The sequence below is a fragment of the Sciurus vulgaris genome (assembly GCF_902686455.1).
Source record: "Sciurus vulgaris genome assembly, chromosome: 8".
In the NCBI taxonomy this organism is placed as follows: Eukaryota; Metazoa; Chordata; class Mammalia; order Rodentia; family Sciuridae; genus Sciurus; species Sciurus vulgaris.
Window position 1 is genome coordinate 15,251,761 of NC_136468.1, and position 22,295 is coordinate 15,274,055.

At 42.4% G+C, this 22,295-nt stretch overlaps 1 pseudogene across 1 annotated transcript; it reads left to right on the forward strand.

Moving 5' to 3' along the window:
• Nucleotides 1–1,044: 1,044 nt before the first annotated feature.
• On the forward strand, nucleotides 1,045–22,015 carry LOC306667489 (E3 ubiquitin-protein ligase makorin-1-like; annotated as a pseudogene). The gene is made up of 8 exons (XR_013766725.1): nucleotides 1,045–1,347; nucleotides 10,690–10,818; nucleotides 16,558–16,787; nucleotides 17,670–17,896; nucleotides 19,705–19,920; nucleotides 20,632–20,764; nucleotides 21,305–21,443; nucleotides 21,806–22,015. The product of XR_013766725.1 is annotated as an E3 ubiquitin-protein ligase makorin-1-like (transcript).
• The last annotated feature ends 280 nt before the right edge of the window (nucleotides 22,016–22,295 follow it).

Here is a 22,295-nt window from a genome sequence, read left to right on the forward strand (position 1 = left end):
GTAAACAACGACAACAACAAAGAGGTTGAAATACTTGGCCAAGAAATTAACTGCCTTTCTAGTTCTGGTCACAAGGAGATTGGATTAATTTTCCTTTGCCGGAGAGGGGAAACTTGACCAAGGTTGCAGGCTGACAGTAGGAGTAGGAGATTACATTTCGTATGTGTTTACTACCTACTGAACAATAAACCCGTGGAATCGTCACTAAATAAGAGACTCTCCGAAGCATGTGTTCTCAGGAATAGGCTTACAATTGGGAAACACATGTGCCATGTAAACTGTGTTTTCAAGGAGGTTAACAGGAGAGAAATTTTAAATACAAATAAGGATTACACAAATTATTTCGAAATCATGTTTGGTTATACCTCCAATAATAAGGGAGGGGCAGGGGATATAGCTCAGTCTGTAGAGTGCTTGCCTGGCAACACACACACACAAGTAACGATAATAAGGAAGGCACAGTCCAAGGTTGAACAGGCAGTTGTTGGCCAGACATCCTTGCAGAATATCTTTTAGGAGTAGGTTGCAGAGGCTCGTGCGAGGTTGTGGTTCTGGCAGTGTTCAGTGACAGTGCTCGTTATCAGGTATCTAGGCCTGAGGTCCTCCTCCTTCATGTCCTCCTAGCTTTATTTCATTGGATTTGAGAGGGCTTGACATCTCTTTCGATTCTGACAATTCTCACAAGTCCCACTGAAGCAGTGTCTGCTGTTATCCTCATTTGAGAGAAGTGGACAGACGTAAGCGGTATCGAGCCCCCGACCTCACGCTTGAGATAAGGGAAAGTGCAGATTCAAACCGACCCTAGCTATCCAATCTCCCCGCTTCCGCTGCACCAGCCCCTGCTAGGAGGAAAGCCTGGGCCGGTGGGCCTGGTCGCCCGGACTTGGAGCACCCGGCACACCTGGACGGGGCCGACGAGCCCCGCCCTTTCCCTGCGGAGACCTGGGCTCCGCCAATCAGCGGCGCCGGGGCGGGCCGCGGGTGCGCGCGCCCGGGGTCCGCGGCCCTAGTGGCCAGAGCGCTCGGAGCCGCGGCGCGGGCTCACGCGGAGCGGGCGGGCGCCTGGGCCTCGCTCCCCTCCCCTCGCCGCCTTCTCCCCTCAGCCGGACCGGAACTATGTGATCCCGGAAGTTCCGGGGCCATTGCTGTGTGGGATAAACAGTAATGGCGGAGGCTGCGGCTCCCGGAACAACAGCCACAACATCAGGAGCAGGAGCGGCAGCGGCGGCGGTGGCAGCGGCCTCCCCACCCCTATCCCCACAGTCGCTGCCCCGTCCCCGGGGGCGGGAGGAGGGGCGGCGGCAGCGACAGCAGCGGCGGCGGCTGGACCAAACAGGTCACCTGCAGGTAGGACTTGCGTCGCGGAGCGCCGGGCGAGGGGCGGGGCCGTGGGCGGCGCGGGCGGCCGGGGGCGGCGCGGGAGGGAGGGGCCCGGCCTTTCCGCGACCCGCCGGCGGCCGCTCCCCCGTGGCTGCGTCAACCCCCGCCGGCGCGGAGGCCGCGGCGCGGGCGGCGGAGGCTGGTGGCGCGCGATCTCCGCGGGCCGCGGGCTTGGCCGCCGCTCTCCGGGGCCACTTCTCCAGCGCCCTGCGCACCGGGCGGAGGTAGGCCGACCCCTGCCTGGCGGTGCGGGGTGGCCGTCTGGGGGCCGGTGTGGGAGGACGCCCCCGGCCCAGCTCGGCTCGGGAGGCTCGGGAAGGGGCGCGCGGTGGTCTCTCCCCGCCGGGCGCCAACGGCCTCTCCCGGCCCGGGAGACCCGCCGAGGGCTGTCGCCCGGGGTCTCTGCGCCGTGTCATCCGTTTGTAACGTCTTTTCTCCGCCCCGCACCCCGCCCGGCCGAGAGAAGCGGCTTTGCACGTCTTTGTATGTTGGTCGAGGTTGGCGGTTCGAGCTTTGTCTTGGCACCAGCCCTCGGGGCCGGGGTCCTCTCCTCCGCCCTTGATTTGATGACTGCTTCGGTCCTCTGGTCCCGAGCGGTGCTGTCTTTTTCGAAATTGACGCGTCCTACTTCTGAAGGGGAGAGCCTGAGGAGAGAGGTTTGGTGAGCTGGACCTTAGAGAAATGAGTGAGAGGATGGTCGAAGGCAGAGGCGGACGCGGGAGGTTATTTGTGTGTTATATTCCGGCTTTTAAACAGTGGTGGGTAGCGACTGCAAGCGTGTTTTTTTTTTTTTTTTTTTAAATCAGTTGAAAGAAAACGCTGATTTTCACCTGGCCGCGGTAGTTTACGTGCAAATACATAATATTCCTGGCAATATAGAAGTCACTGTTGTAGTATTAAAGTCGAGACTTAAGCATTGCTAGTCTTTCTTGCGATACATCGATGGCCCGATTGAAGCTCTCTTGGTCTTTATATGGTATGTGTAAGGAATAAATGGTAATGTTATTTTCAATTAGTGGATGCAGAAAGCATAAAAATTTCAGGTAACTTGTCTCAATCTGTAGATCCTATTCAAGTGTGGTATCTGAAGGACTGAGAAATCTTTAAAAGTTTCTATTCCTGGAACCGATTTTTGAATCTTTTCTGAGCTACAGTGGATTTATTTTTATTTTAAAATTTCACTTGTTTATTTTGTACCGGGATTTGAACACGGGCTATTAACCACTGAGGGACATCCCAGCCTTTTAATATTTATTTTGAGACAAGGTCTGCATAATTGCTGAGTCTAGCTTTGAACCTCCAGTCCTCCTGCCTTGGCCTCCCAAGCTGCTGGGATCACTGGCTTGCGCCACAGCACTCTGCGCACTACAGTTGGTTTTTATGTGCTAATGTCTTTAAAAATATAAAACTAGTGTAACCTTTGAATTCCTGGACACTCCAACAGTTTGTTTTGCAGAGCCAATCTCACTCTATACAGTGAACTTAATGTAGCTTGTATAAGTTTTTAGAGCTCCATAAGATACATTGATTTTATCATCTAAATACAGTCTTGCCATGAATACCCATCACCAACCTGACATGTCTATTCTTGCCTCCTTATTCTACTTTGTATCTTGACCCCTACATTACATCTCTGCCCAGAATCATTGTTACTTTCAACACTTTGGTTTTGTCCCTCTGATACTTTTCCCGGTTTCCCCTGTCCTAGTTCTTCAACCAGGATCAGAGGGATTCTAAATGGTGTGCCCAACTCATCATTCCTCTTTGGCTTTTATTATGTGCTGTACTGGGAATTGGACCCAGGTGTGCTCTACCACTCACCTACATCCGCAACCCTGTTTTTCATTTTGAGACAGGTTCTCACCAGGTTGCTGGTCTTGAACTGGTGATCCTCCTGCCTCAACCTCCTGAGTTGTTAGGATTACCAGTGTGTGCCACCCTTGCCTGCTTTTAATATCTTTGAGTTGATGAAATTGCCTTGGCGTTTTCCCCTGAGTGGGAATTCATTGCTCAGGAACCAGTAAATTTGTAACAGAAAGCTTAGTCTTTGTCCTTGATGCCGATCCAATGACGAAGACAAGGTCTTGACAAAATGGAAAATGTTTTATTGCTTTGCTACCAAAGGAGAAGAGTAACACAGGGGACTGCTATCCCAGAGCCTGTGATTCTGTCCATCATGGGGAACAGGGTTTTTTTTTTTTTTTAAGAGGTGATTCAGAGAAAATGAGATTAGGGAGGAGAGATCAGGAAGGAGAAGATCAGGGAGGAGGAGGTCAGGGAAAAAGAAAAGCATGTAAGTTTTTAAAGCCATAAGGAATATAATCAAAGCATCAAGTGGACCTCTGTTGCAGAATTATGTATTTAAGAAATTTACATAGCTGTGTAAAACCTAATTTGAGAATACACGAGAGATGCAGTTTTGTTTTTTTTTTTTTTTTTGTTTTTTGCAGTGCTAGGGATTGAACCCAGGGCCTTGTGCTTGCGGGGCAGGCACTCTACCAACTGAGCTATATTCCCAGCCCAAGAGATGCAGTCTTAATGTACTAGTTTTATTTACTTTTTTGTTTTGGTGTAAACATGTCTATAATTTTGCTTGGGACAGCCATCTTTATCTCATTTATTTTTTTTGGTGGGGTTCTTTTGTCCTTTTTATTTTTATTTATTTACTTTTGGAACTGGGGTTTGAATCCAGGGCTTTGCGAATGGGAGGCTTTGTGAATGCCCTGAGCTACGTCCCAGCCCTGGACGGCTATCTTTAAAAAAACAAACAAACAAAAAGAAACTAGAGCCTGGCATGGTGGCAGACACCTGTAGTTCTAGCCACTTAAGAGATTGAGACAGAATCCCTTGAACCATGGGAGTTCCAGGACAACCTTGGCAACATAGGACCCTGTCCCAAAACAAAGGAATGGAAAAAACCTACAGGTTAATTGATATACTTTGGGGTTTGATATTTGACATTGTTTTCTGTTTTTTCAGGTACCTGCGTGATGTCTTTTTTTTTTTTTTTTTTTAAGTTTCTCGGTGCATAGGCCTATAATCCCAGCTACTTGGGAGACTGAAGCAGAATGAGAACGCTACAGCAGCCTTGACAATTTAGCCAGACTTTGTCTCAATAAAAAGGACTGAAGATGTAGTTAAGTGGTAAAGTGCCCCTGGGTTCAATGCCCAGGATTGAGTGGTGGTGGGGAGGTTTCTCTTTTGGTTATAATAATAACAACTATGAAATTTTTATTCCAGATTTTGAGCTGTCTGAGAGGACAACTCTTGTTTATCATTGTTTCTGCAGGGCATTTCTCAATTCTTGGCATAGAGTATGTATTCACTACATGCTTGAATTGATGATGGTAAAGTCATACCTAAAATTGCCCACTTTAATATGAACTTGTAAGATCCCTCTGCTTTTCATTTTGTAAAGGAACACATATAAATTGATAAAAACAAAGGGTTTAATGGAACTTTTTTTTTTTTTTGTGCTTCTGGGTTTTTGGTACTAGGGATTAAACCCAGGGTTCTTTGCTATTGAGCTACATCCCCAGGTTTTTTTTTTTTTTTTTTAAATTTTGATCCAGAGTCCCACGAAGTTGCTGAGGCTGTCCTTAAACTTGTGATCCTCCTGCCACTGCCTCCCGGGGTGCTGGGATTACAACAGGCACTGGCAACTGTGCCCAGCTAGACCATGTATATCTTCGTGGACTTTTATTTAATTTAATAATTTGCACAAATTTATTTAAAAAAAATTTGCAGTACTGCTTTTTGAACCTAGGAGCCTCATGCTTACTAGGCTAGTGCTCTGCCACAGAGCATACTCCCAGTTCCATCCAGTCATTCAGTAAATAAGTATTGGGTGTCTGCAGTGGGGACACAACACTAAATGTTAAGTGAATGCAGAAGTATATTGTACATCTTTTTTTCTGTAGTGCTGGGGATTGAACCTAGAGCCTTGTGCATGCGAGGCAAGCACTCTACCAACTGAGCTATATCCCCAGCCCCAGAAGTAGATAGTACTATAAATATTTTTTGGTGTTTTGATAGCTAAACCTTCTTTGAAGATAATTCAAGGTAGTGAGTGGTGTGTTCTGGTGATTACACATTAAATAGAGATAACTTCTGCATTTAAGAATTTGGGTAAGGATGTTTGGTTTTACCTGATCAGCTCTATTTTCTTGTTACTTACTTTTCTTAATGCTTTTTGAAATTCTCTTTGTGTTTTATTTCTGGTTGCTTAAGAAAATCTTAAGAATACCTTTGCTGAGAAAACTGTATTATGCTGCCACCATCAGGCTGTTCTTATCTTTTACTAGAGGAATGCTTCTAGTTGTCTTGTGTGGGGTTAAAACAGTTAATATTTAAAGAAAAATTGCAATTTGCAAATTATAATTTTGAATTTAGGCATTGTTATTAGAGAGCATCTACAATGGTGAGTGTTCTGGCAGTTGGAAATACATAAAAATTATAAGGAATTTGATTTGTCAAGTTTTTTTGTTAATTTTTTTTTTTTAAGTATGGCTAATGTAGGTTTGAAATGAAGGAAATCTTTCTAGGAATTCTTTATTCAAGGACGTGTATAGTGAATTTTATTACTTTCAGACTATGGTAGTATTTTGTGAGGCTGTCTTGCTCAGGTTGACCTTGAACTTCTGGGCTCAAGTGATCCTGCCTTAGCCACTTGAGTACCTAGGAATATAGTTACATTCCACCCCTTGGCAATATAGGTTTATCCCCTCCCCCCCCCCCCCCCCCCCAGTACTCAGGATTGAACCCAGGGCCTCACACATGCTAAACAAGCTTTCTACCACTGAGTGAGCTATGTCTGCAACACATAGTGTAAATTTTTTTTTTTTTTTTTTTTTTTTTTGGATCAGGAATTGAACCTAAGGGCACATAACCACTGAGTAACATCCCCAGCCCTATTTTAATTTTTTATTTTGATATAGGGCCTCACTAAATTGCTGAGTCTAGCTTTGAACTCTAGATCTTCCTCACAGCCTCTCCAGCTGGTGGGATTAGAGGTGTGTGCTTTGATGGGTAAAGGAGACAGGATACTCTTAGATGGTATTGAAAAAGTTGTCTTGCCCTGGAAAAGGAAATTAATTTGCTACTGACACTATGATTTATCATGGCACCTAGGTGTCTTCTATATTATGTATTGTATGCATAATTTATATAATTAAAAGCAGACTAATATGTGTCTTTACTCAGAAATATACAATCAAGTTTGAGAAATAGGGTACATACACTCATGAAAATTAAATATTACCAGGTGAGGAGGCAGAGAATTGTGAGTCCAAGGCCTACCTTGGCAATTTAGCGTCACCCAGTCTCAAAGAATAAAAGAGGTAGGGGTGTAGCTCCATGGTAAAATACCCCTAGGTTTAATCTCTAGTACTGCAAAACAAACAAATGTATTGATTTCGGGCTGGGGATATGGCTCAGTGGTAGAGGGCTTGCCTAGCATATATAAGGTCTTGGATTTAATCCCCAGAACTGCAAAAACAAGAAAATGATGCAGTAGATGAAGCTATAAAATGCCACCTCAGGTCAGACATGGATTCACACACCTCTCTAATCCCAGCAATTTGGGAGGCTGAGGCAGACAGATCAGCCCTGGCAACTTGGTGAGACCCTGTCTCAAAATAAAAAATAAAAAGGCCTGGGATGTAAACTGGTAGAGCATTGTCCTCAGAATTCAATCCTCAGTCCCCGTCCCCCAAAACCACCTTTTTAATGTAACATAATTTCTAGAAATCCCCAGAGAGATTATGATGTCTGGAAGTAGTTACAGGGTGGTGTTTGAATCTCTTAAACCCTTACAGGCTACTGTAGTTTTTTTTTATCTCTGCTTTGCTGACTATGCTTTGGTTTCCAGAGGTACAGCAATCCAGTAGAGGGATTCTATCTAGTAGGTTGTATTTGTCTTTATTTCTGGACAATGTCTGCTTGGAGTCAGATTTGAATGTTCACAGTGGAAGTAACTTTAGAAATCATATTGCTCTCTGGGCTGGTGCACTCCTGTAATCCCAGTGGCTTGGGAGTCTGAGGCAGGAGAATCTCAAGTTCAAAAAAGCTCAGGAATTTAGTGAGAACCTGTCTCAATTAAAAAAATAAATAAATAAATAAAAGGCTGGGGGTGTGGCACAGTGGTTAAGTGCCCCTGGGTTCAATCCCTGGTACAAAAAGAAATCATGTGACTCACTGGGCACAGTGACACACACCCGTTATCCCAGCTACTTGGGAGGCTGAGGCAGGAAGATCACACATTGAGGTAACTTTAGTAAGATCCTGTCTCAAAAAAGCGTGTGGTGTGTGTGTGTGGTGAGAGAGAGAGACACACACACACACACACACACACACACACACACAGGGGTGGGGTGGGCAGTGGTTTTGGGAGGGTGTTGTTCAGTGGGAGAGCAACCCTGGGATCACTGCCTAAAAAAAACAGTCAAATTCAAATGGCCCAACCAATCACAGAAAGCACACTCAGTCTGGGCAGTAATAGACATCAAGGTGAAATTTGGACGATGGCTTTTGGTGGTAGCATTTAAAAACAAATTACTTTCTTTCATTGGTTTTGTGTTAGGGAGTAACTAACTCTTTGCAGGGTTGCTGGTTATGAGTTAGCACATGCCACACTCTCTCAGTCTTGTACAGAGATGGGTTGGCAGGAAGGGGTACTGCTGTGAGGACTATTTTATTCTTTTGAGAGTACCAACAGTATTAGTATCACTGAGACCAAAGGCAAGTAAGACAGATAAAACTCAGAGATACCTACCAAACTGCCACATAAAATAAATGCCTGGTATTTGGTAGTAATTAATTAGGGTTTTATATGCCAGTGTTTGTCTTGATTCTGCAGTATGAGGTGATGACGTGCCTGCTTGAGTTCCTTCAGTGATGCTATTTGTGCAACCCCGCGTTTCCATTTCATTTCTGGGGAGTTTCTCAGTCCTTATGTTGAACTAGATATTGTAGCTTCCTGCACTGCTGTAGTTCCTTAAAGTTCTTTATGGCACAATATCTAGGTCTCCTGCCCTGTTGGGTTGCCTTACTCTTTTCTAAGTAATTTGTTCATATGTACCTTGAAGCAGCTGGTTGAGGAAACAAAGTTAAGGTCACCAGCTGTCAGGGATGATTATTGGAAAGATGTACTTTGACATAATCAACAGCATCATAAACCCAAGTGCAACAGTCAATTTCATGAATGAGAGCATGGCAAAATAGAATTTAAGAACAAAACAGAATGCACCTGTCATCCCAGCTACTCAGGAGGCTGAGACAGCATGATCACAGGCCTGAGCAATTCAGTGAGAACCTGTCTCAAAATGAAAAGGACTGGGGATGTAGCTCAGTGGTAGAGTGCTTGCCTAGCGAGACCCTAGACCCTGGACTGGATCCTCTGCCCCCAGCCTAAAATCTACTGTGCCTGAGATATGGGAGCTAGCTTATCTTCCCAGCTTGAGATCTCTAGGTAGATCTTTTATCAAGCCTTTAAACTGTTATCTGTATCTCTGACTTTAAACACACCCCAAAAACATACCAGAGGCACACAACCCTTTGTTTTATGTGTGAATGTGGGAGTAAACTGTTGCACAGAGAGGCAAGCTGCAAACAGCCATTTTCCCCAGGCACTGCTTCAAATGAATAACTTATTACTTTAAAGCCTGTCTTATAGTGCTGATACAATGCACTTGGTTGTTATTTCTTAAAAAGTCTTTGTCCTTTAATGTAGTCAGAAATAAACTATTAGTACAGGATTGGTACATTTTCCCCAAACCTGGGTCTAATTTTATTTATTTATTTTTGATACCAGGGATTGAACCCAGGAGCACGTAACACTGAGCACATCCCAGCCTTTTTTTATTATTTTGAGACAGAGTCTTGCTAAGTTGCTTAGCATCTCAGCCTCCCAGATGTATCTAAGTTTATTAGACATAATTTTCATAAACAAAATAAATGGGGTTATGTAGTGCTCACACAGCTGGAGAGCTTGTGGAAAGCAGCTTTGCAGTTGAGCAGAAGTTTCAAACCTGAGTTAGGTAAAGTTAAATCAAATATAAGTTGAAAATAGGCTAACTACACCTCTAATTTGACTTGATTCTTACATTTTGTTGTGGACTGCAACCCTAGAACATTAAGGGTCTTGATATTACAGCTGGTTCCTCCAACATGTTTTATTTTTTCTTTTCATGTTATCTGGGGCTGTCACATAGAAGGTTTGTTAGGTAATCTCTGAAAAGAACCTTTAATTTTCAAACTTGGAGTAGTCAGCTGCCTGCTGTTGTACTGGGAATACATCCCAGAGCCTTGCTCGTGCTGAGCACCATGCTCTTATGTGTGTCTACTGAGCTGCATCCCCAGCCCTGGGCAGCCTTTTGGAAGAAATCTTGGGTAAATGGGAATGTAATTTCTATACTTAGTTCAGTGGGTGCATTGTGCCTTAACATCTTCACACTTCTTTTGCTTATCGTGGTTTCTGGTAACTGTGTGACCTCTGTCATCTACAAGAGGACGGCACTGTCATCTACAAGGTCGATCTACAAGTTTTCTTACTCTATACCATCTGTGTGTAGATGCATGTTATGGGAGTTATGGCCTGCCAAAACTCAAAATCTTTATAACCCTGCTCAGGAGGAAGAGATCAGGAAAGGACTAAAGAATTAAAAAATGAACCCAGATTGGAGTCAATCATAGGAAGTTGGAAGAGATCTGTAATCAAGGTTGCTACAAAAAATAAGACTGTTAACCATTTCCCTAGCCCACCCAGTACTTTAAAGAAGCAGATTGCTGGGTCCCACACCCAGTACTGATTTAGTAGGCCCTAGGTAGGGTCTCAGTTTGCATTTCTAGCAGATGCCCAGGTAATGCTCCTACTGTTGGTCTAGATTCACTTGTATTCGATGCTTGGTTTTTTTGGAAGGTGTTAGTCATGTTCTCCTGTAATTCTTTAAGACAGTTGGCAGGCTAGTTTCCCTTTTCAGTCTCTTTGGTTTCTTATTCTTTGATTTGTTTTAAGATAGAGCTACTATTATGGCTGAAGTTAGTGGAAATAAGAGGCCACCTCCCTAGGACTGTAAAATGAGGACAGTGGTTATACTTGACCTGCAGTGATAAGATGAATGTTTAAAATCTAAGTTGTTGCCTAGCTCTACAGGCAGCCTACTGGAGTACCCAAATAGTTCATTATGGCATGTGATGTAGGAACACTCATTTCCTACTATTGTGTATTTACTAGGAGAATATTAGTCTTGAATTTTTGAGGACTGGCTGTAGCCTTTTTTAACTTAGTTTTGTGGTCCTTTTGTCTCACAGGTATTTTATGCATGGGGTTTGTAAGGAAGGAGATAACTGTCGCTACTCGCATGACCTCTCTGACAGTCCATATGGTGTAGTGTGCAAGTATTTTCAACGAGGGTACTGTATTTATGGAGACCGCTGCAGGTAAGAATTTGTTTATAAATTAATATATTTTTTTTGGTACTAAGGGTTGAATCCAGGGACGCTTTACCATTGAGCTGCATCCCCAGCCCTTTTTTTTTTTTTCTTTGAGATAAGGTCTCACCAAGTTGTTTGGGTCCTTGCTGCATTGTGGAGGCTGGCCTCAAATTTGGCAGTCTTCTGCTTCAGCCTCCTGAGTTCTTGTCCTGAGCCAGGGTGCCCAGCTATAAGTTCATTTTCATTCTGAGGTGGGTTGGGAGAAAACAGTGAAAGGAAATACATATTTTTATACCTTTATTTTATTTATTTTTATGTGGTGCTGAGGATCAAACCCAGTGCCTTACTTGTGCTAGGCAAGCATTCTACCACTGAGTTACAGGCCCAACCCCAGTAAATACATAACTTTAGTAGCTTTGTACAAAACAGATTTAAACAGTGCTTAAGGGCTGGGTTGTATCCAAGCATGCAAGGGACCTTGGGTATAATTCCCAGCACTGGAAATAAGTAAAACTCCTTAGAAATGTTAGTATACTCACAGAAATCCTAGGAGGAATGTATTACCCCACCCCCACCCCCGATGTTTGGGGTTTGAACCAGAACTATGCATGCTGGGCAAGCCCTCTACCTCTGAGTTACATCCCCATCCTCCATATTACAGTTTTAAAATAATGACTTTGTAATACAGTCCTAAAGTTATGCCATCTGAGGGGATGCTGTATGCTGTTTCTATATGACATTTGCTTTTCAAACCAAAGAATGATGGACTGGCATTGTAGCTCAGTGGTAGAGCGCTTTCTGACTTGTGTGAGGCACTGGGTTCAATTCTTAGCAGCACACATAAATAAAGAAATTTAAAGGTACATCGATAACTAAAAATAAAAAAATTTAAAAAGTCTCATTTTTAAAAAAAGGAAAGAAAAAACAATGGGGCACTTATTTGACTAAATTGGATTCAGTCATTCTTTACTAATATGAATTATGGAGAATGGGTTTTGGGACATTTGGAATGGTGCATTAGGCTCCCCACACCCACCCCATGCTGGGCACAAAACCTCGGGCCTCACACTTCATGTGGGCCTCACACTTCATGTGCGCTATCATCCAGCTAAACCCCTAGCTACTGTTAGGTTACTAGTTAAGAGGGCTTGTCATTTTGTCTTAAACTTCCTGAATCCTCTAAGCTCAGGAGCAGTTACATCCTAGGGAAATACTTTTAGAAATGTCCCTAGTATTTTTCTTAGAATGTTAGAAAACCAAGAGGGATTAGTTCATTGAGTTCCTTACACTGAAATTTTAACAGTGGTGGATTCTGATTAGAAACTAGGGCTGGGGACATGGCTCAGTTGGTAGAGTGCCTGCCTTGCAAGCACAAGGCCCTGGGTTCAATCCCCAGCACCCCAGGGGCGGTTGGGGCGGGGGGGGGACTAGGCAGAGTTTTCTTTTTTCTTTTTTAATCTTCACTGTTAAGAAAATAGGTGTTTAGCTATCCAATGATGTTAAGCAAATTACCCCAGAATGTAGCAGAGTGAAACAGCAGACATTTATTATTTCAGTTTTCTGGGGGTCTGGAATCTGTGAGTGGCTTAGCTGGGTAGTTCTAGCTTAGATTGGGAGGAGATGGCAGTGAAGATTTTGGCCATGATGGCTGTCACCTGAAGGCCTGAAGGGAGCTGGAGAACTGCTTGTAAAGTGGCTCACTCTCATGACTGGCGGCCGGTGGACCCTTTAATAGGACTGTGACAGCTTAGCAGCTAGCTTCTCTGGAGGCAGTGGGGGCAGGAAAAGCCACAATGCCTTTTATGACCTAGTCTCAGAAGTCACATGTTGTCACTTCTGCTAAATTCTGAACTATATCCAACCCACATTCAAGGGGAGAGGAATCTAGCCCCACCTTTTGGAAGGGATGCCTGTCATCAAAAAGTTTGGACTTGTTTTAGACGATTACACTTGGTAAGACTTAGTGGCAGTGTCATAGCCAATTTTATTGTCATATTAGCAGAAAAAGAAAGTGTCATCTATTGGGTTCATGTGCTTAGAAGTCAAAAGTAACAGTTTCTGGAGTTCTATTCTAGGGTAATTATGGAGGAGCTAGATTTCTTGGACTGGGTTCCAGGCAGTTGAGAATTGTTGCCAACAATGACTAGAGGATGGGAATTGAATATTGGTGAAAGTGGAGAATCTGAAGTGCCCATCAGACTGGGCATGGTGGCACATGCCTGTAATCCCAGCGGCTTGAGATGCTGAGGCAGGAGGATCACAAGTTCAAAGTCAGTTTCTGCAACTTGGCAGGGCTCTAAGGAACTTAGTGAAACCTTATCTCCAAAAAAGGGCTGAGGAAGTGGTTCAGTGGTTAAGTGTCCCTGGGTTAAATTCCTGGTAACACCCCCAACTCCCATTGCCCACCCTGCCCAAAAATGTGGGAATCCAGCAGAGAGCTGTGGAGAAAAAACTGAGACAGACTAGGAAAAGGTACAGAAAAAGTATTATTCACCTGATTGGACCATACAGATGGAATGAATGGGAAATTGAATATAAAATTGTAGAAATCTGTGCTAAGGCCTAGGTCTTTGTGTTATTTGATTTTTTAGGCGGTTTTGTAGTTCCAAATGACATTCTGATTTCTTTTAAGGACTAAGTGTAGAAGCCCATCTCTGTATTCAGAGGGCTTTTTTGTAGGTAAGGGGCCTGAGGATTGAGAACAAGGAGTGAGTAGGTGCCCAGTTTTGATAAGACTCTGATATTTCAGCATATGGGTATTTCCCAATGAAGGAAATTTAGGGGTTTTTGCTCTGTGTGTGTGTGTGTGTGTATGTATGTTAATAGTAAAGAAGTAGCTCTGTGATGGGCATGATGGCACACACCTGTAATCCCAGGTAACTCTGGAGACACGGGCAGGAGGTTTGCAAATTCAAGGCCATGCTCAGCAATTTAGTGAGACCCTGTCTCAGATATAAAAAGGACTGGGGATGATACTTAGTGGTAAAGCACCCTGGATTCAATCCCCAGTATTAAAAAAAAAGAAGAAGAAAGAAAGGAAAACTGAGATGAACATACTAAAGCAGTATATTTTGTGATCAATCAAACATTAAGAACCATTCCATTGAGCTGGGGAGATAGCTCAAGTCAGTAGGGTGCTTGCCTTGCAAGCACAAGGCCCTGGGTTTGATCCCTAGCACCGCAAAAAAATCCAAAAAAACAAAACAAAAAAAAAATTCCATCTACTAAGTCAATATAAATAAAATATGGTCCCTTCCACCAAACGTTTTGAAAATTATGAACTTTTAAAATGAAGAGTTCCTCTGTTGGATATGATATTGTGTACCTGGAATCCTAGCCACTTGGGAGACTGAGGCAAGAGACTGACCAATTTAGTGAGACCCTGAATCAAAATAAAAAATGAAAGGGCTGAGGATGTAGCTCAGTGGTAGAGTACTTGCCTAGAATGTTCAAAAGCAGGGCCCTGGGTTCAATCCCCCAGTACTGCAATTTTTTTCTTTTTCTTCTTTCGTTCTTTTTTAATAAAAAGAGTTCTGAGAGCGACAGCACAAGCCAGTAATCCCAGTGGCTCTGGGAGGCTGAGGCAGAGTTCAAAGCCAGTCTCAGCAAAAGCGAGGTGCTAAGCAACTCAGCCCCTGTCTCTAAATAAAATACAAAATAGGGCTGGGGGTGTGGCTAAGGGTCAAGTGCCCTTGAGTTTAGTCCCCAGTACACACTACTCCCTCTCCCCAGCCCCACACAAAAAAAGTTCTAGAAAGGAAATGCAATCAAATAAAAACAAATAAATTTATTCCGAGAATGTGTTGATGGATAAATGTAGATTTTAAAAAATTGTCCTGGGGATCAAATGCAGAGCCTCAGGCATACTACAAGGGCTTGACATCTGAACTCCATCCCTAACCCTTCTTCGCTGATCTTTGACAATGAAGTGAAATGAAAGAGCATATTCTTGATAGTTCCTTCCCCTCAGCTCATGCAGTTTCACCCTAGAACCCAGTACTTTGGGTTTTTGAAGCTGATGGCAGGATTCTCAAATCACTTGTATTTTGTAAAGTTTATCTAATGCCTAAGAGTTGGAATATTGATGTTTGAAGTAATGTACAGTGATTAAATATGGACCAACTCAGGAAATGTTTGCCATAAGCCAAAGGACAATATAAATTCTTTTACTTTTTTAAAAATATTTTTTAGATGTCGATAGACCTTTATTTTATTCATTATTTATACGTGGTGCCGAGAAGCAAACCCAGTGCCCCACAAATGCTAGGCAAGTGCTCTAGCCGCAACCCCAGCCCTCCGCCCTCCTTTACTTCTTTTTTTGCTATAAACATAGATACCCCTGATGCAGATGACTCATGGTTAGTACTGCTTCATTGCAAGGGCTGTTAGATAAGGTACATATTTGAGAAATTATAGTTAAGATTTAGTACATAAAAAACTAATTTTGACTGAATGAAACTAGTAGCTTAAAAGTCTGAAAGAATTGTCAGCATTTTCTCAGGCAATAAGTTGCTTCATTAAAGAAATAATGTTCTGTTTTCTGTATTAGAAGGTTTAGTGATCTACAGATTGAAAAGGGAAGAGATTGTATAGGGCAAAAATTTGGAAAATAATTTGTGAATGACTATGGGAAAATAAGAGTACAAGAAAGAATATGTGTGTGTTTTGTAAACACGATCTCTACTTTTTAATATTGCCAGCATTTTGGTTTATGTGGTGGTAAATATTCCACATCTACTTGTTGAATTTCAGTGTCAATTTTGGTTTGATTATCATTTACTTGGTTTGGGTTGTGGTCTCTAGCAGAGTTACCATGAGAACTGTACATTGCCAGCTATCTGAAACTTCCTGATTAGAGTGAAATTTGAAGAGTAACAAGTGGTTTATAGCAGGGGAAGATAGCCTATAGACCAAACTTGATTAAAGACTGTTTTTTGTTTTTGTTTTTTTGTTTTGTTTGTTTTTATATTGGAGAGTTAATCTAGGGGTGCTCCACCACTGAGCTAGGTCCTCAGACATTTTTAAGGTTGTGACAGGGTCTTGTCAAGGCTGACTTAAACTTGATTCTCCTGCCTTAGCTTCCTGAGGCCCTGGAGATAACTGGGGTGTACCTGCTAAAAGGCTGGTTTTGTTGTTGCTATGTTGCAGCTTGTTATGTCAGGAGACAGAATATTGTAGACAGTTTTCCACATCAGCACAGCCTCACTCTTTAATGACTACAGTCATTCCTGTGTTTGTTGCCTAGATGTCAAAAGACTTTAATAAATAAAGCCTAATGGAAACATGATCATAATGTTTGTTTAAAAAATGCTTATCACTGGTTTTGCACTACCAAGTTGAATAGCTGTGATATTGCTGTTCAGGCTGCAAAGCCTAAAAATTTTATATACTTGGCATTTTAATGTTTGCTAACCTCTGGTCTCTGGCCTCCATCAGTAGTATTGGCCTCATATGGGGGTTATTAGACATGCAAAATTATGGATTCCACTCCACATTCACAAGTTAGATACCTTGTTTTCAATAACTTCCCAGGTAGTTCATATGCACAGTGAAATTTGAAAAGAATCCAAGGACAGTATCAAGGAATATATATAATTGGACATTAACTGCTTACTTTTTTCTTATTTATTTATTGTAGTACTACGGATTGAACCCAGGACCTCACGCATGCTTGGCAAGCACTCTACCACTGAGCTACATCCCCAGCCCTAACTGCTTACTTTTTCCTCCCCCCCCCCCCCCCAGATATGAACATAGCAAGCCATTAAAACAGGAAGAAACGACTGCTACAGATCTAATTGCAAAACCATCCCTTGCTGCTTCCTCAAGTCTCTCATCTGTGGTTGGACCGCTTGTCGAAATGAATACAGGAGAAGCTGAGTCGAGAAATTCAAACTATCCAACAGTAGGAGCAGGTTCAGAGGACTGGGTGAATGCCATTGAGTTTGTTCCTGGCCAACCCTACTGTGGCCGTAGTAAGTATTCTGAAGAATAAATAAAGAGATAGGTCATCAATTAACTGAGTTTTCACAATCTTCCTGCTTCCAGTCTTCATGTTTAGCCTAATTTTCTCACATTAAATTGGATTACCTAGGACTTACAGATGGAGTGAAACAAACTTTTTGAATCCTAATAAGTAATAAATTCAGAATGTTTGAAAGAGTGATGCCTTTCTTCTATAACCAGTACTTTTTAATTATAAAAATAATTTATTTTGAAATAGTTTGACTCAAAATCATTTATAACCATTACTTTCTAAGATTAAATTTCAATTACACAAGAAATAAAGAAGCTTTTTTTTTTTTTTTTTAACAAGCCTTATCTTGGATATGTCTTTATTAGAGAAAAATAACTTCAAAAGTGAAGAGATTAAGCTGCACATGGTGATGCATGTCTATAATTGGGATGCTGAGGCAGGAGAATCAAAATTTTGAGGCCAGTCTTGGCAACTTAGTGAAATTCTATCTCAATAAAAAGGGCCAGAGATAGTGGAGTGTGGTGGTGAATGCCTGTAAACTCAGCTATTTGGGAAGCTGAGGCAGGAGAATTGCAAGTTTGAAGCCCATCTGGACAACACAGTAAATCCTATCCCAATAAAAAAGGGGTAGGGAATATAGCTCAGTGGCAGCACATTTACCTAGCATATAGGAGGTCCTGAGTTCAATTACTAGTAGTTAGGAAAAAAAAAAAAAAAATTGAAGGAATTAGTTCAGTAGACTGACTGTTTTGGAGTTTAAGTTCTTTATTATTATTATTATTTTTTTCTTTTCAGTAAGGTTCTCAGTTACCTTATAGTTCTTTTATATAAATATATATGTGCCTTATCGTTTTGGACTTTTACTCTTACACATTTTCAGCTGCCCCTTCCTGCACTGAAGCACCCCTGCAGGGCTCAGTGACCAAGGAAGAATCAGAGAAAGAGCAAACTGCAGTGGAAACTAAGAAGCAGCTTTGCCCCTATGCTGCAGTGGGAGAGTGCCGCTACGGGGAGAACTGTGTGTATCTCCATGGAGACTCGTGTGACATGTGTGGGCTGCAGGTCCTCCACCCGATGGATGCAGCCCAGAGGTCACAGCACATCAAAGTAAGTCTTCAGGGAGACGCCTGTGTTTTCAGGTGTAAGAAACTATATTTGCCCTTTCACAAGTCAGTTCATTTTAGAAAAGCATTTGATGAACTGAATGGTTTTCAGTAAGTAGCGATGTTTCTCTGGGCTTTTTAAATGCTTTATGAAGAAATCATGCTTCTAGAGGCTTGGGATGTAATTCAGTGGTAGAAGCATTTGCCTAGCATGTGCAAAGCTCTAGGTTCAATCCCCAGCACCAAACCAAAAAATGAAACCAAATGTTGTGCTTCCAGAACCTTATTTATTTTTATGTGGTGCTGAGGACCACATGTTCTAGGCAAACAGTCTATCACTGAGCCCCAATCCCACCCGTGATTTACTGTTTTAAAATTCACATTTCAAATTGGGTGTGATGGTACCCATCTGTAATCCTAGTGACTTAAGGAGATGGAGGCAGGAGGATTACAGATTTGAGGCTAACCTCAGTAACTTAAGCCCTGTTTTAAAATAAAAAAAGGGGCTGTGGCGTGGCTTGGTGGTAGAGTGACCCAGGGTCCATCTCCAGTACCAAAAAAAAAAAAATTCCTTATAAATCTTTCTATATATTGAGGGTAGTAGAACCTACCTCTGAAGACCATAAAAACAAAGGGAATTAGGAGATAGACAAGGGAAAAGATACTAACATTAAGTGGTTATGTGGAATTACAGATGGCTTTTTTGCACCTTGTATTTTCCGTAATCATGTTTCTTACGGATTAAAAAAGGAAAGCCGGGATTGTGGCTCCGTGGTAGAGCACTTGCCTAGCACTGGGTTTGATTCTCAGCATACATATAAATAAATGAATAAAATAGAGGTCTATCAACATCTAAAGTGTGTGATATCCATATGAAAAATTTGTAGACAAATTTCTATAGCAGCGTTATTCCTAACAGTCCCCAAATGGAAACTACCTAATTGTCTGTCATCTGATGAATCGATAGGTAAAATATCCCACCCAATGTAATATTTCTCAACAATTAAAAAGAAACAAAATGCTAAGACTATAACATGAATAAAATCAAAAACATACTAAGTGAACAAAGCCAGTCATAAGAGACCACACAATTGGCAAGTCCACAGAATAGTGGTCACCAGGATTTGGGGATTTGAGGGAAAAGAAGTTATGGTTATGGGGTTTCTTTTTAGGTGTAATGGAAACATTCTAATATTAATTATAATTTTTTTATACAACTGAATATCAAAATGATTTAATTGTACAGTTTTACATGGTGTGCAAATTATCTCAGTGAAGCTTTTTTTTTTTTTTTTTAAAGGCATACTAGAGGTTAGGAATAGGGGTCCAGTATAGAACACTTGACTAGTACCTGTGGAGGCCCCGCTTAAGTCCCAGACACTGCTGCTGATAAATAGCATATGAAGATCATGTACCTAGCACATAATTGTCACCTAATAAATGTTGATTTCCTTCACCTTTATTTTCTGACAGTTTTGTTAGAATCTTAATACTAATTACAATCTCCACCTAGAAACCAGAAAATCACTTAAGCATGAAAAGCCATCTATAATGTAGATAACAACAAAGAGGAGGTTCAAGTGTAGGATAGAGAAAATTAGGTAATTTTTCAATTCTGGAGTTGAGTCCTCACAATTTGATTTTCTAGTATTTGAAGTCTGATGATGTCGTTGCACTTGTGTTTGCTTGTGAACAAAACTTACTTTCAAGTCTAATTAGGAAAAACGTTTCTTTTGATGATTTGATTCTCTGAACGTTCATGAACTGGAGTTGAAGTCTTTCAGGATGATGCTTCTCTCTTCCTTCTTCCAGTCTTGCATTGAGGCCCACGAGAAGGACATGGAGCTGTCTTTTGCTGTGCAGCGCAGTAAGGACATGGTGTGTGGGGATCTGCATGGAGGTGGTCTATGAGAAAGCCAACCCCAGCGAGCGCCGCTTCGGGATCCTCTCCAACTGCAAACCACACCTACTGTCTCAAGTGTATTCGCAGTGGAGGAGTGCTAAGCAATTTGAGAGCAAGATCATAAAGTGAGACTCCTCCCCAATCTTCGTTTGTGCTTTCTATTTCGGGGAAGAATTTAGTATCTTGTGCCAACTTTCAACCAGATGGACCCGCATTTAAATGCATGCATTTTATCTTGAAACTGGGGTATTCTAATTGGGATTTCTTCTTTGTATTTCAGCTAGCTGCTAGGTTAGTTGGTCTACTTTTATTTGAATGAGGAAACCCTATGTATCATTAGACTGTGCTTTTTCCGAGGAGATTGTGTTTAATGGATTAGCCAGTTTAGGCTCCGTGAACAAACTTATCTAGCTCTGAATGTATGTTTCCTGACTTTTACATTTTCCACTTATCCTATTCCATCCATTAAGCTAGCCAATAATCTACCATCCTTTAAAAGATTGTTCTCATAACTGAACAAAACTACATAATCTAACAGAGCAAAGTTACAAGAAATAAATTTATTTAAACGAAAGAAAAAGGAGTCTGTGTGAAATGTCTTCTTTTGTTTTGTTTTTGAATCTAAGTTAGTTTTTAAAAATGAACTGGCTAGCCATTGAGATGAATTTATGAAGGACTTTGTCTTGCCTCCAAAGAAAGCGTCAGTTGTGTGACAGTGTGTGGAACCCTTGCAGGAATGCCCACGGGCCTCTCAGTTAAGCCTTTTTAAGTCTGGAGGTGACACACCAGGGTGTGTCCCTTAAGAGTGGGTCTGTGAAGGGGAATTTGCATTGCAGCCTGTTCATTGTTTCCCCAGGTCCCTGCCCAGAATGCCGGATCACATCTAACTTTGTCATTCCAAGGTGAGTACTGGGTGGAGGAGAAAGAAGAGAAGCAGAAACTCATTCAGAAATACAAGGAGGCAATGAGGTATGAGCACTGCAGCCTTTTCTCAAGCTGAGAGCCCAGCTGCTTGGGTTCACTTTGGAAAGATCAGTGCTGCATTACACACTCCTACCTCCTTCCTACCCTTTCTTTTACTTACCAGTAAAATTTGTCACCCCTGATATCACTTACCCACTTTGTATCTTGCTGTATAACGCAGTCCTTGGGGTGCATGCCAAGGGACTGTGTTATAATGACGTCTATATTGTTGATACAATGGGTTCTAACCTTATCCTGAGTCCATGTCCGATATTAATTTTTGTGTGTTGTTGGCTTTCTAGAAGATTTCTCTCTCTGTTGGAACTGTGGTACTAGAGCTGGTAAACAGCATAGATTTCGAACAGTGACTCTGCAGTTAGTTAGTATTCCATGCATTAACACGCGTTTCTAAAAACACACTTTGGGGGAGGGCTGTGAACAGATATCCTGGGTTCTACCCTTATCTGTTTAAAGAAACCCTGGATGATAGTCAGATCTAGGCCTCAAGTCCACTGTGAATAAGGGTTGCGATATTTTCCTTTCCAGCAACAAGGCGTGCAGGTATTTTGATGAAGGACGTGGGAGCTGTCCATTTGGAGGGAACTGTTTTTACAAGCATGCGTACCCTGATGGCCGTAGAGAGGAGCCACAGAGACAGAAAGTGGGAACATCAAGCAGATACCGGGTAACTCTCGCTGTTTTTCTAAAGGAGGGGAAATTCCACGCTCAGTTGAGTCCTGCACATTGGGGAAGGGGAAGGCCAAGATTAGCACTCAGGGCTGGGAGTGAGACTGGAGAAGAGGATCAGAGGAGGAGGCAGACCTTGGAAAACTGGGAGGGATAGGAAAGGAAAAGGAGGAGAGAACGTGAAGCTGTAGCGTAAACTATTTGCAGCAAATAACCAGAGGGAAGGCATTGGTAAGATGGAACTGTAAGTAAGAAGTCTGGTTCGTCATGCCCTCTGTGTGCTGGATGGTTTGCCTTTTAAACAACAGAATAGAAGACACTACTCAGCAGTGCCACCCCTATCATGCCTTGTTTTTACAGGCCCAACGAAGGAACCACTTCTGGGAGCTCATTGAGGAAAGAGAGAACAGCAACCCCTTTGACAACGATGAAGAGAGGTTGTCACCTTTGAGCTGGGCGAGATGTTGCTTATGCTTTTGGCTGCAGGTGGGGACGACGAGCTGACAGACTCTGAGGACGAGTGGGACTTTTTCACGATGAGCTGGAAGATTTTATGACTTGGACCTATAGCAGCTTTGCGTGGCACGGAACTGGTCTGCGAGCCTCAGACAAGTAGCTGTCCCCTGTGCCCGCGTGGCAGTGCGTGTTGCTCTCCTAGGCAGGGGCCTCTCCACTCCAGGTGCTGTCGTGATCACTTACCCAGGGCCTGCTGCTCCCCCTCCCCCTTCCCCAAGGAGTGTCTGTTTTCTGTTTCAAAAAGTACAAAAATAATCTTAAAGTTAGTTTTTATTGTAACATGAAGTTTAACTGTCAGACAGTTAGTGTAGGTTTGTTGCGTCATCTGTTTTCA